Source organism: Balearica regulorum, chromosome Z, assembly GCF_011004875.1.
Source record: "Balearica regulorum gibbericeps isolate bBalReg1 chromosome Z, bBalReg1.pri, whole genome shotgun sequence".
Taxonomy (NCBI): domain Eukaryota; kingdom Metazoa; phylum Chordata; class Aves; order Gruiformes; family Gruidae; genus Balearica; species Balearica regulorum.
The window spans coordinates 36,650,756-36,665,709 of record NC_046220.1 but is presented as its reverse complement, the minus strand read 5'-3'; positions in this window follow the sequence as shown (position 1 = coordinate 36,665,709).

Here is a 14,954-nt window from a genome sequence, read left to right as displayed (position 1 = left end):
TTACTACAAGCTTGGCTATAGTGAACAAAGAGAAACTGCTTCCTACTGTTACCAAAGCAGAGAGAGAGTTATTTTTGTCCAATGCTGTTCACTTCACCACAGAGTAAGGAAAGAAACCTTTATGTCAATGGTGCCTGTAATAACCCTCTGGGACCAGGCAGGCAGAGGTCACAGAGCAAGACACCAGCCCCACAAAAGCAGGTGCTAAGGCTCTGAGGGCTGCTGGGAGGGGTAGATCTAATGTTTGTTTGTTTATTTTCCCTTATGTCCTGAGACCTGTCAGCCCTCTGATCTTACTGAAGGCCAATATTTCTTTCTTGAAGGTGTAGTTTTCAACCAGATCAACAAGTTGATCTGACTTGCCAAACAATTCTTAGTTTCAATAGGAAAGAGGTAGCAAGAACACGTACCTGGGACCAAGCCATAATTACCCTTTTCAATGGCAACTCCATCTTGCAGCAGCTGACCCCCAACAATATTATGCTGAAAAAGTTTCTTGGACACATGCTTTGCTCTGCCAGAACCACCTGGTTTTACATTTTCAGTGTTCCCTTGTGTAATTCCCATTATCATTACGTTTGTCGAAACCTATTTTTGTCAAACACAGCCTGATAGCGTCAGCACCTGGTTAAGCCAACTTCGAACACAGCCATTACACTTACATGAGACACCTGCAAGCAGCAGCAGGAAGCCTTTGGGTCTGTCCCTATGCCCCAGCGGGAGCACTGTCCCTACACAGCTGAGGTAAGGGCCAGCTTGTGCTGTGGAGCAAGAAGCCCACGGAGACACAGTTCAGACCCTGAGTTGTGCTCCACACTCGCAAGTGCAGCTACACAGTGTCAGAGCTTCACGAGCTATTATTTTGTGATCAGCTCCCCTAAGTCTCACCTGGTGGCTCAAGACATTCAAGAATTACCCATATATGAATATGCAAACACACACAGCATGTACCATAATCTAGGCATTTTATTAACAACATAACCAAAACTTTCAGAGCTTCTTCTATGACAAGCTAAACACCCAACAACTATTAAAGTAATTTATAAATTTCCAGCATGAACTTTTTCATTTAATCATTCCTATACTGTTGTAGGCACCAGCAAATTCTCTCCAACAGTATTCTGGAAAGTGCACGTCTGCCAAATGGTTATTGCTCAGAAAGCATTTTCCATGTGAAATATTTATTTTGTAGCACAGTGAGGATGTGTGTAATTCACCAGAGACTTGTAGTGCTGCACCATATCTCACTGAATCAACTTTAACGAGTGATTTCTAACCAAAATTCCTGCTGTGAGAAGCAGAAAAAATAGAACAATATTGGGTCCCTGCAGATGTATTCTTCAGCTCCCAGATTTGCTATTCCAGCTAAAAAGCCCTAAAAATACTACTGCTTCACTGTAAAAAAAACCTTGAAAGTAACCTTATCAAGCCTAATATATGACAAAATGACAATACTGCTGTTATCAAGACCTTTTATGTATAAGATGTGTTTGTGAGTGCATATACACATATGCAAATCACATACATAAGTCTCTTTATGTAAGCAAAAAGGGTACTAAAACTGGGGATTACAAGAGTAATATGACAAGGTACACTTCTTCGTACAAAAATGGACAAAACTAAGAGGGACATGACCTCAAGCACTGAAGCCTAATGAGAGGTATGAGCAGGACATATCTCCCCCAACAGTACTGTTACATCCATCTCAGATACACACTGTGAAAAAGGACTTGACCTTGGCAACGTTACCCCGAGTCCCAGACCTTTGCCTTTCCTCTAGACCTTTCATCCAGGTCTTAGATCTGCTGTCATGTCAGGAGAAGACCAGGTAAAGAGAGAAAGGCAGGCATTTTGTTCTCACCGAACAGTGAAAAAAAACACGTCATTTTGTGCAGCCTCCTCTTTGTGGGCAAATTCATTTAAAGATGAGCAATGAGAACTGTCGCTGCCAACATGTCTCCACATCAGCTGTGCAGAGCAGGCCATCCCGGTGCACGAGCAGGTCCTGCAGTGCATACTGGAAAACAGGTAGCCTTACCCCTGTCCCCCTGAGGGCCAAGCTCTTGAGTCCTCTAACAAGGAGGAGATATTTCTTCCTAAGTGAACTCTGTAATGCCACCATAACCATTTTCTTTCTCCTAGTCTGCTTTCACAGGTCTGCTTGTGGCCAGCTGTGAGCAGGTGCTATTCTGCTTCTTTGGCTACTTGTGTTGCATATTCTGTTCCAGTTTAAGAAGCGTCCTCTTGTGTGTTGTATGTGCATAGCTGCTGATCACTCATATTCACTTCTTCCATGGACCTACTCCCCCCCCCCCCCCCCCCCCATTTGCCCCGACATTGTGCAGGGTACTCTGGTGAATAACAGAGCAATCTCTTGTTATTCTGTATGGCCGCTGTATTAAGTGCATGCTCATCGCCCTGCTGCTTGTGTGCTGTGGATGCAAATGCACTCCCATCACTGCTAAGTTTTATAGAGGTCCCGTTCCTGCAGCTAAATGCAGAAGACAAAAGAGAGTAGTCACTCTGAATGCACGCAGCTGTGGTGTCTCCCAGACAGCACAACCTGACTAAGGCACTCTGCCTAGCAATCCGGCTTCCTCTGCCTTTGGGAACTATAACCTGCTCCAGTCCTTTCTGCTGATAGAGTCTATTTTTTTACCCTCAGCTGCCATTAACACATGGGCTATTAATGCACTGTGGATACAGAGCCAACATTCATCCCCCCACTTAGCCAGACATCTGGCAGCTCAGCGGCTTCTGACCTCTCCTTCATGCTGGACCAGGCAGTGTGGGCAGGTTTCATTGCACTCCCTGGTGCCCACATGCTCCCACACAGGCAGACCGCCCAGACCCTGACGTGGATACCTCGCGCCCGCCTCAGCTCTAGACGTTTTCTTCAGACAGTATATGCAAAAGATCAGTAGCTTATTTTAAGAAGGGAGGAAGGGAAGTGAGTTATTACTATGAAAACAATTCTGTGCTTGCAGGGAAAATACTTTGGATGTAAGAACTTCAAAGTAGGACAAAAGTGATAAGAAACAGATCTCAATCAGAGATTAATTTCCTGTTTTCTATTCAAAACAGTCCTATGTTACAACCAGTGCAGTATTTCTACCCTAGCATGCCCAGAGAGATTCTATCCTAAACATTTAGCCATTGCTATAAGCAGAATATGAAGAAATAACACAAAAAGCATTTTTTCTATAAAAGATTTTAAGACCTGCTCTCTTTCTGCTGTTCCAGTTGCTGAAGGATATTAGTTGTTTAACATAAATAAGTAGGGTTTAATTAGAATAAATGACTTAGGATTATAATAGAATCTGATTTGTGCTGTTTGCTTAGCTTTACTTAGCACGAGTGGCTAGATTTGCTCAAGCCTTTAGGCCACCATAGAGGTATTTTTCTCAGTAATTTTCCTAGTAGTTTTCCTAACAGCTGGTACAGTACTGTGTACAGTCTTTTAGTATGGGAAAATATTTTGCTATCACACTAATGTCTCGGTACTGTTTTTTCCAAGTGTGGGACTCTTCAGCTCTGCATGTTCCACCAGCAAGGACAGGTGCACAAGGACTGTAAACCAGAAGATAAGGAGGCTCCAGCCTTTGGGGAAAACTGCAGAAACTGCAAGTCAACAAGATAAGAGCTTGCTTGCTCTTGAGCAGAATCCGGTTAGATGTTAGAAGCCCCCAGAGCAAAAATCACCATCGGACTAAAGGACGCGTGGGCAGCGCGTGAAGGGTGCGTGAGGGGTGGCTGTATGGGACCTAAGGGTGTAATTGCCCTGGGATTTCTTTGTTCTGGGTCCCTCTCTTTGGAGACACCCAGCCTGGGCTGATCCTGCTGCTGTACCCGTCATATAAATTAAGAGAGAGAGAGAGAGAGAGTGTGTATGTGTGTGTCTCTCTCTCCCTCACACACCATGAACAGTGTGTGAATGCTCGCACAGCAGCTACTCCTGCAACAGTGGTAACTAAACCAAGTGTAAATTCCCACAATCTGCCAGCATGATTACCAAGACTATTTCTCTTTAGTTCCCCACTGCCATTTAATCTATAAAGCAGATCTTAAAACTGTTTTCCTTGGCTATAAACCAGACCTGGTTGACCCTCTTCATTACATTTAGCTCAAGCTGGTGTTCTGACCTCCCAGCCAAGTGCGAGCCAGCTCCCCTCCACAAATTCAGCCTCTGCTGCATCTTACCCTCCATGCTGCTGGGCTGCTACCCTCATGGTTTTCTCTTCCTGCAGCTGCCCTCAGCATCTTTCCAACCATCTCTGAGTTTTTTCTTCATGAAAATTTCTCCTTAGTTCCCGTTTCTCTTTCATACCTCAGTCTCAGTTTATGTGTCTCTGTTAACAAAATATGCATACATGTCCTAAAATAAAACTTTCTGGTGTTAGGCTGAGCAGCTAGCTAAAGTTTTTGTTGTATCCAGCTCCATTTCTGCCTTTGCTACATTATGCTTTAAACTAATTTATAATCTCTTTAAGGCCTCCTCCCCCTGGCATTTGCTTTTACTATTTTTAAAAACTATGAATAATTGTAATCATTACTAATTTCTACAGCAGCTTTTGGCTTTGCAAAGTTTAGTCTGAACCACTGATTAATCTTTTTGGAGACTATGAAGAAGCAGCCAAATACTGAGTAATGAAATTCAAAAGACTACCATTTTTGAAACTGTACACGCAGTTTCTTGTTACTTTCTTTCTCCATTTAATAACTATAGATCTACCTTCAACACCTGGCCTACCAAACAGACTAGGATAAAAATCCTCCTCTGAAGTACCCAATTTAACTAGTTTCACAACTGTGACATGCATAAAGACTAACAGACACACACTTTCTTTTGCTTAATTTATTGGTATTGACATTCCAAGTACAATACAGTCAATCCCTTTGGCAGTTTGCCTCCAGCACAAAAATCTTGGGGCGGGCGGGGGTGCGTGTGTGGGGAAAGCCACATCCCCTTCCCTAAAATAGTTTCTAGCCTGGAGTACTGTTCCTATCAGGAAGGAATAATGAAGAAATCTTCAGGGAAATGATTGCACCTAGTCCTCAGCCTGTCTGCTGGCTTCAAAATGCAAAGATAATAATCTGCATAGTTATACGCAACTTAAAAACAATACTTGCCAACACCTAATGCAACAGCAGGGACAAACCTAGGCTTCCTGCATTGCATGTGGCTTGCAAGCAGTCCAGCTACAGGCAGTACCTGCTGCTGGTAGATTGCACAATGTGAGGGGGCTGCATGGGCCCAGAAGCTGTTGGATCAAGCCAAGTTCCTTGGCTAAAAGAGGAAAGAAACAAGAACAAGTTTCTGTGGTCATTATCATCGTGTAATCCTCTTTTCCTAACTGATCCTCAGGTTGCTGCGCTCACCAGGTTTAAATGACAAAGAAAATCCAAGCAGGAAGCTCTTACGCCACTGAAGAGAATTACAAAATGACTGTGGATTTCCAGGGGTCTGGAGGGAGCTGTTGAGAAGCATTTTGACCGTTTCAAAAATCCTCTGCAATTTTGCCTTACCCAGCTCTTCATCTTGCGGTGATGTCTGTCTCCCACAAACCCTCTGACGTCTCCCATGCCTTCCCCAGGACCTGTCTCCCTCTGCTTGTGCTCAGACACCGAGAACTGACATGTAGAGGGTTGGTCATTGCTCACCACCCCTGCTCAGACAGACTAGGGACCAGCCTGCAGCCCCCTTGTCTACCATGTTCTAATGACCAAGGTGCTAGATGGTGTTGGGAGGATCCAGTCCTGCCTGTTAGATTATGGGAGAGGCTATCAAAGCAGCAGCAATATTTAGGATATTGAAACTGTGACTAGTGTAAGGGCTGAGGATGGCTGTGCAAGGAGGTCAGGGCACCAAAAAGTGCAGCACTGCCAGTTCCTGCACAACACACTCCTAAATGCCCGTAATAGCAGCTTTGGGCAGAGTGCGGGCACGGCTAACCCTCCCCATGCCCATGCCACGCAGCTCTCCGAGCAGTGCCCCAGGGACTGCCCCGCTTGCAGGACCCATCCTCACCTGGTTTCATCCATGGGACACATCAGGCTTCTTAAGGCCCGCTGGAAATTATCCAGAATACTGTCCAAATACATTTGGAGCTCTGACAAAGCAATTCTAAAATATGGAATCAAGTTTTTAATTAGAATGCAAAGGATCAATTCTCCATTCACATGTCTAGTTTTCCTGTCTTTCCTACAACAGATTATTACATACAATAAATGAGTCTAGAGCACAGACAAAAGCTGTAAAACACCTGTGTGCTGGTGTTTGTGTCTGATGTGTTTGTGTTCATCTAAGGTTATCCGAGGGTGTTCAGGTACACAGATGGACGGAAAACTAGAACACTTTATTGTGTCAGGTAGTATCTCTTAAAGCATTAATGTGGCATATGCAAAGGCATAAAGATGAGCATTACAAACCAAGGAAGTTAAAACACTTGATGCAGCTTGTAGCTTGGCTTTTTGAAGCAGCATGCTCACAGCTGCACAGCTGTGCAAGCATTCTGTGGTGTGAACCTTTACTGTTTCTTTTACAATTTTGCTGCTCCATACCAAAATGCCATGTGCAAGTGCAGGTTAGAAGGTCTGAAGAAGGCTTTGCTGGTGCTATCTGCAGCTGGTTCTGTGACTGTATCTGTTTGGATTGTTACCATCATATATATATATATATTTTTAACCATACTAGGTACGCTTCTTAGATAACAATCACATTGTCAGTAGAGATAGAACACGCAAGATATGAGCCACAAAGCTACTTTCTTTGAAAAGAAATCAATTGTCATGGTGAAGATCTATACAGATATTCTCCAGAGTAAAAACTTAAATTGGCTCCAGAAATTAAATGAGTGGTTACACATTCTTTCTATTGATTTCTGTATTGCTTTTAGGCTACTACTTACCCAAAGGCAACCAGTGCAAACAAGAGCTTGGCACAGTTTGAAGATTATGCCACATCCTGCTTGCTTTACGCACAGAGGTGAATTCAATGAGATTGCTTCTGTGCATGAGGCAGGAAAGATTTACTCCCAAGTTCCTCATTTCCTTGGCAAACTGTCGTTATAAAACACGGTGCCAATTCTGCAAGCATTTAAGCACTACATTTATCTGGGCTGTTTATATAAGCAATACTCAAATGCTGACCAGATCAAATTCTATGCCATAGCTGCAATTTTCATATAAAGTTATGCTTTAAGGAGGACACTCCTTACTGAAAGTCCTCTCCCATTGCTGCAGCAGTAATGGTGTGGGTGAGGGCTACACACCCAGGGGTTTTAAACCTGAGTTTCCATATAGAGCCTTTCTACTTCCTTGTTGTGAGATCAATAGTTAAAGATAAGGCAACAAGAAGTGCTGGACTTTCTGGTTTTAATGGACTCAGGATATCCACAGTGATTTACATGTTGCATATACAGCTACCTGGCACAAAACAGGCTGCTGTTAACTCTTCTTGCAGTTCAGCAGGGGCAGACAAAAACCATCAACCTCTCAAAAAAGAATCATCTGAGATACTTGGCACCTGGCTAGCATCAGTCCTTGCACATGGACAAAAAAGCAGCATATTGGTCCTCAGACAGCAAGTGAATGACAAAAGCCTTGAGGGAAGAAGACCAAGACAGATGGTGGCTAACAGAAAGAAAAGATAGAGAAAGAAGACATTTTTCTGTACCTATGCTAAGTCTGCTCTGATTATAGTAGCCAAGCTAGAATTTGCTGCGGGCCAACACTACGTAGATAAGCAGAACCAGAACTTCAGACTTAGAAGAAACCCTCTCACAACCCTGGAATAGCTGCTAAATGAACCCAAAACATGCGGAGTACTTCCACTGATTCAAGTGGAATTGAGTTTTCTCTCATCTAAGTTGGTGGAAATATCAGCAGAGTCCCTGCAAACGATTTCTTGCGGATTTTTTCCAGTGGTAGAATATTCAGAATCCATCTGCTGGGTAAGGATTAAATAACCCTTGCTAATAGTGTTAACAGTTAGTACCTGACAACATCTGTGAAATTGGCTCTGCACAGAGTTCCTGAAGGGCATGGGTAGAAGTCAAATGCACAATGTTCATACATAAACTATTAAGACAAAAAGAAGACTAGCAGCTCACACAATTTTCATCTTAAGTCACCTGGCAGGAAGACTTCCTGCTGTAGAGAGCATGAGCTACAGAGGGCTGTTACAGAGGGGTATACTCCCACTCAACAAAGTGCAGCACAACGTCTTTTTTTTATGCTCTCTCCTTGTCTCCTAATTTGCTGGTATGTAATGGTGGAGGTGTAAAAATCTCCTTCCCTTTCAACTTCTGCTGCCTTCAGTGTGGTTGAGCACGCTGCTTCTAAATTACTTTAACGTATATATAATACAGCTGGTACAACTCTTTATTTTCTCAGCACCCAGCAGAGTCCTCATTCCTACTTATTCTAATGTGTCTACTGCATATGCTTTAGTATTGTGAGAGGTGAGACTTCAAACATCCTAACAAAAAGGGTGTCCGCTTTCCTGGAGGCAATACTTTGCTAAGAGAACATATTGAGCAGAGTCTAACTGACATCAGAGAGCTGCACCTCATGCTTTTCTTGATATTCAGCCTATATTTTCCCCACTTCCTTCTAGCCCCAGTTCTAGGCTGTCAAACCACCCCAGCCTTGCCTCACCTTACCTTCTGAGGGCATACATTTGAAGTGCAGTCATACTGTGAAAGTATGCTATTTCACACCAGCCAGAACCACAGCTGATTCCTCCTCATTTCCTTATCTATATGGATACTTCCTTGGAGATTACTGTTTAGCTAATCCTACTTTATTCCTAACTTCACATTGGAATGGATGTAAGACATTCTTTCTTGATCTGTTTTAATAAATACTATGGTAGCTTTTTGCACCTCTGTTTAGTAACCCTTTGCAATTTCCAAATATAAAACAGTCCTTTAACTAATTCATACAATAACAAAATTTTTAATATTTCTTTTCTTCTTGCTAAAATTTACAGACTCCCATTACTTCCACAGAGTTTGCTTTTCTAGGATTCAATGGGATTTTAGTTTCAAAACCATGCCAGATGTTACAGGTGGTTCAGTTCAGATGCTTTTGTGCTTTTTTGTTTCTTTACAATTTCAGCTTTCCCTATTTATTTTCTTTCTTTGACACGGAGTAGAGGAAATGGCACTTAGGAGAAATCCCTGAGAGATCACCTGACTTAACTCCTGTGGTTTGAGTTACTGTATATTTGAATAAATTGCTTAGGTAACTACTTCATCTGCTAGAAAATTGTTTTAAATAAATGGAACTGTACAAGAACAAGGTGATGAAATCTGTAGCAAGATTTACTGGATGTCTTGATCACAAAAACAACGTTGTGTACTTTGTTCCCTGGTTTTGTGGGGTTTTTTTGCACTTCTTTTCTTTTGCATATTTGGGGTCTTCTACCCTGAAATGTGCCAGCATTTGCATGCTTTTTCTCCATTTTAAGTGCTTGTAGTTTCAAACTTTCATTGAAATGTCATTAAAAAAATAGTGAAAAAAATCCTAACATGCATCTTAAAGCAGAAATTCAAACTACAAATCTGTTGTAGGGGAAAGGGAAGTACATCAAAGAGCATACTGTGGAGTACAATTCATCATTTGGTGTAACTAGTGCATCATAACATGTTTCCCATCTGACAAAGGCAGGTAATGCACACTTTACAACTCTGTCCCAGGTGTTTTTGTCCTTGGAGTAAAAAAATCCCCTAAATTTTGTCTTTCACACAGTAGCTAAAGGAAAGCAGTACGGAGGAGCATACCTGCCACAGTTCTGTCGGCCTGAGGCATTTCTCCATGGCTTCTTCCCTAAACACACTTCGGAGGCATTGCAAAATGAACCTCATAATTTCTAGAGTCCTTTTTTCTTTCCTTTTATAAAAAAAGTATTTGTATTGTTAATCTGACATTAAGTTGCTATGTTTCATTTTCTTGTACCTTACATGCTTATAATCTATTTAATCCCATATTTTGATGAAATTGTGAGAAGCTGTGACCTTACTACCTAATGTGTGCATATCTACAATGTTACCAGAAAATAGTATGGGTACTGTTGAAGTTCTTATATGATCCTCCTCATTATAACATTTAAGAGTTTTACAGTTCTTCTATAGGGGAAATTCTCTTCTCCATAAGGATGAAAAATACAGACAGAAGTCTCTGCAAGACATTGCAGCTGAGTATTTATCTAAAAGTCCCACTGAATGTAACTGAAATAAAGCAAAAACTTGGGCAAAGTTATATGGAAAAAAGGCTGCTAAACAGATAATTGACCTAAATCTTTCTGTTTAAGAAGTTACTTTCTGTACATGCTGCAGTCCTAATTATGATTATAATTGAGTGCAAATTAGATAAATTCTTTGCCTTTGTTATTTCTCTATTCAGTCCTCTGTTCCTCTTCAGTCCACATATAATCAGTCTTCCTTTCACCTCCGGTCTGCACTGCAGACTGTAATTAATGAAAATCTGACATTTATAGTGGAAAATTCTTTAAAGAACCATTTAGTACATTGACATCTGTGTTTCACTAGTGCAAAAGTTGTCCTTAATATTTCTTTCTTCCTTTTGCTCTTCCTTCTATGAATATTAATACTCTCACCCTCATAAATATGCTCATTCACTTCGTATTTCAGTTATCGGTTTGACAGGAGCCAGCCTCACCTCAGCTGCTATTGGACAACACTGCAGGGTCCAGTGAGACCACTCGTTTGCTTGTATTTCCACAAAGCATGTTCAGAGGAAATTTACTGAGGAAACCACATGCATAATTAAATACTAGTGAACAAAAAAATCTGGCATGTTCTTAACATTCAAGGGAAATGCCTTCAGGGACTATTTCCAGCTAGGTAAGAATTCCTTCTTTGCTCTTTCTCAGTAGTATGTTGTTATACAGGAGATCTCTTCCCTGCTGATCCAGTATAACATGTTGGCCAAACTGCTACAGAAAGTTTGCTATGTATGTAGCCTTTGAAATCAAATCCAAATGAATTACAGCCTGAAAGCCATACTCTTTGTGTTGTGACATAGCTAGACAAAGCTAACTGTGAAAAGTGCAGGTTTGTTCCTTCTCCTTAAAAGCACTTGTTTTTCATGAGCAGAGTTTGTGCTGAGTCTCCAAGAATCCTCCAAGAAACTGACTTCAAGCTGTACCTCTGCAAGTGTCAGGAGGAAAACTGAAGCAGATGAATGGACTGATAAAGATCTACACAGAAACATCAGTGCTGTCTCATCTGCAGGTGGACAGCAATAGAGCAAAGATTTTTATATGAAATACACATTTAGAAAGGGAAGGAAGCATTGCAATGACCTTTTAATTTTTTCCTTTACAAACTGACTGGAAAAAGTGAAAAGTATAGTACGGGTCAGCGCCTGCTTGTTTTCACTACCACAGCTCTCCTGCACCGAGAGCAGAACGCCACAATTCCCATGCTCAGCTACAGAGATGTCCTTCAGCTGGAAAGGGCAGTTCAGGGGCAGCTGAATCAACCTTCGCACACAGCTGCTGACCACAGGGAACAGGGCTGCTACTACTACAGCAGCAGGTGAAACAGTAGAACTGTTCCCATTTTTATGGCCCAGTGCAGAGCATGCCATCCTCCCTCCCAGCTTCTACAGACCCTAGCTTCACCAGCTTTTGAGGTGAAGCATGTACTGCAAGACAAAGGAAATCATAATTTGAAAAGTAGATACTTTTACTCTTCCATCTGATTATTGAAGGGCTAACTAAATACTTACTTATAAAAAGAGTAAATTATATAAACACATTGCTATTTATTGAAGTCTAAAGATGTGCCCTTCTTCTCTTTTCTTCTCCTCAGATTTCTTCTTGCTGGTGGGAAAAAAAAGTCACTGGAAAGCTAAACTTTTAAAAAACTGAATAAAGTGATCATAAAAGCTTCACTAGTGAAGTCTTTCAACAGAATTATAGAGAACTGGATATCAACACCACAGATTCACCCCATACAAGCAACATATACTTTACCCACAAAGATGACTGGATTTCTACTAGAGTTATCAAAACATCAAAGCTTTGTAGCTGTAAAATACCATTCTTAATACTGAATTCATGTTGCTGTTCATGCTTTGTGTTAAGTAATTAATTTCCCATAAAGCTAAAGATCAAAGATTTGACAGGCCACCAAACTCCAGAGTTTAGGATTAAATTGTTCCAAGTAGTTTGAAAAGCATTACCTAAGGCAGGGAAGTACTAGGACTCAGCTCTTCCTGTAAGTTGGTCAGCCTTTATTTTTAGTTTTCAATTGTCAATAATTTTTTCCCTTTTCTAAAGGAAGTATAAAGAACTGCCAGTACTTGATGCTAAATTACTTTATTTACAGGTACAGTATGATACAAACAGGACTGATGATGCTATGCAGCATTCAGACTAGTTCAGCTCCTTCAGCTGGAATGATGTCTAAGAAAAAGAATAAACGCTAATGCTAGATTTAGTCACTGAAGTTGCCACAGGTTTGTTGATCTTGTATTACCTGAAAAACTGCCCAAGAACTTGGCACCTTGGGGAAGGTACGAGCTACTTTTCCAGGTTAAACTTTTAATGCTACTTCCAGATCAACTCTTTGTGGAGTCACTTTGTGATGTACAACAGGACTCCCTGTAAAAATAGCCACTAAATGCTTCCTTTACCAAAGTGCACAGGAACAGAGAAGAGGATTAATTTGGCCCTGCTAAATTAGAAAAGCCACCTTATCTCACCTGAAGACCATGCAGACTTCAACAGAAATCCTACCCATGCAAACAAAATCAATTCTTACATTAAATCTATCTCCTGTGGTTTATGAACATCAGGCTACAGCAAATCTACTAATACCATGCTTGATCCCTATCCTGAGCTACTGCTTGCAGAAAAAAAAACATGAAGAAACCTTGTATTTTAAAACCGTTAAAGGAGAGGGAAAGTTGCCTAGAACAAACCCAAAACTTAGTATTTAAACAGGAAATCTTCCTCGGCTGTATTTAATGCTTTCACTAAAGCTACAGTGTACACAAAGTTAGCACTTCATGAAAGACAACACCAGGGCAGAAGCCTCTAACAGACACATCTCTGCTAGACGATGTCAAAAGCTGAAGTGCTTAGGATTTTTTTACGTGCAATCATTGAGGTGACATCTGTTCTGCCAAACTCTGTGTAAGCATGTGACTACGTCAAGTAAACCTGAAACTCACCTTTAAAACACCAGGTCCTGCTAAGCAGCACTGCGTGTACCTATCTGCACCTCCGGAGAGCAGCACCCAGGGGTTAGACCATACTGACCCCTTGGCTAGAGCAGCTGAACTGTAGCAGATCTGAACAAGCAGTGAGATCAGAATTCCTCTTCAACAGAATTCCTGTCTGCCTGCAAAAGATCTCTACAGATTTTTTTGATATAAGACATAGTTAAACTACAGTTTAAAGAACTATTACCTTTAAGGCTTACCTTTTGAGACTGACAATGCATACTCTGGAAGAAAGGCACATATGTCTGCTATAAAATTCTGCAGTTTCAGTAAACCTGAAAAAGTTTAATGTGACTGAATTGTGTTATTATGAGCCTATTACAGTTTCTGTCGTAAAGAATCAACCTTTTCCCTTCCCAAGTCATTAAGTAAAAGCCCCTGTAATGTTTCATACAGTTTCAGCTAACACTTTGCAGAAGGAATGCAACAAGACTTCCTCTGTTTTTAACATTTGATATTATTGACATTAATTAAGGAAAATAAAGATAAATATGAGCACAAAGCTGGCAGTATCAAGAACAGATTCACACCCAGAATGAAATGAAAATGAAACAGAAGCTGGGGAGATGACTGGGTACTAGACTGTGAACCAACAGGAAAGCATGGGATAAGGGGAAGAGGAACAGCCACTACCACCACTGAGTACAGAGAAGCCTTTAATTACCAGCTGCTCATTAAGCAGGTTTGTGAGAATCTTTCAAGGTTGGAAGTTAAATTTGCAGAAAGCAAACACCTGCCAGGCCCAGACAGTGAACAACTCTGAGATACTTTTAGGCTCAATTCCTTATTTAGATTCCTATTAATCCTGGTCTGGATTCCTATTTCATATCACATTGAACCAAGAGCAACAACTAGGCCTGTCAGTCTCTCACATTAGTAGTCTTTTGCCTATCAACTTGATTTTCCTCATCTCAGCACTGCAAAATTCAGTTTGTCTTTGCTGCCCAGGAATGCACATGGACAGCAGGAACATGGAATGTTAACGCACAGACCACAAACATACTGTAGAGGAGTGTAAGGAGCATTGTTCAGAAAGCCATTAAATTCTACCAACATGCCCTTTATTTTCAGCAGTTGCATATATTATTCAGGTGACTCATTCTGTATTTTTATTATGAGTATTCAAGACATAGGTAAGATGAAGCACGCAAATGCTGGTCGAATCCCAAGCCTGATCCTGTAAGCTGACGTTTCTGAACTCTCTATTAATGTGTAAATTCTTGTCAAAAATAAAAACCTAAAACGTGACAGCAGAACAATACCAAAGCAATAGTCACATGAAAATAGTTCTCCACTTACAGTTTCCTCCAACATCGTATGAAAGACTGCCATCTGCTGTTGACATCACTAAATCTTTTAGTCTTTTATTTTGCTTGATAACAGGCAATACTATTTTACATCACTACCAAAAGAATGAAGACCTACCAGGCCTCAGTTCTATGAGACCAATCTGAAGGATAAAATCACTAATACTCTACTTCCACAGCCTAAAGCAACGGGTCTACGACAGATCAATTCCCCCCAATTTCAGGGTGCCATGGGATGTATACCTTAGTGGTTGAATAATTTGTCATTCTTGCCAGACTTGTTTAATTATTTCTGCTTAAAAATTAGCCACTTCACTTGAGGTAACCTTTTGTTTTGTTTTCTCTTTATAGCTGCAACTACCGTCTATTTTCTCTCCCTTGCAAACCCCT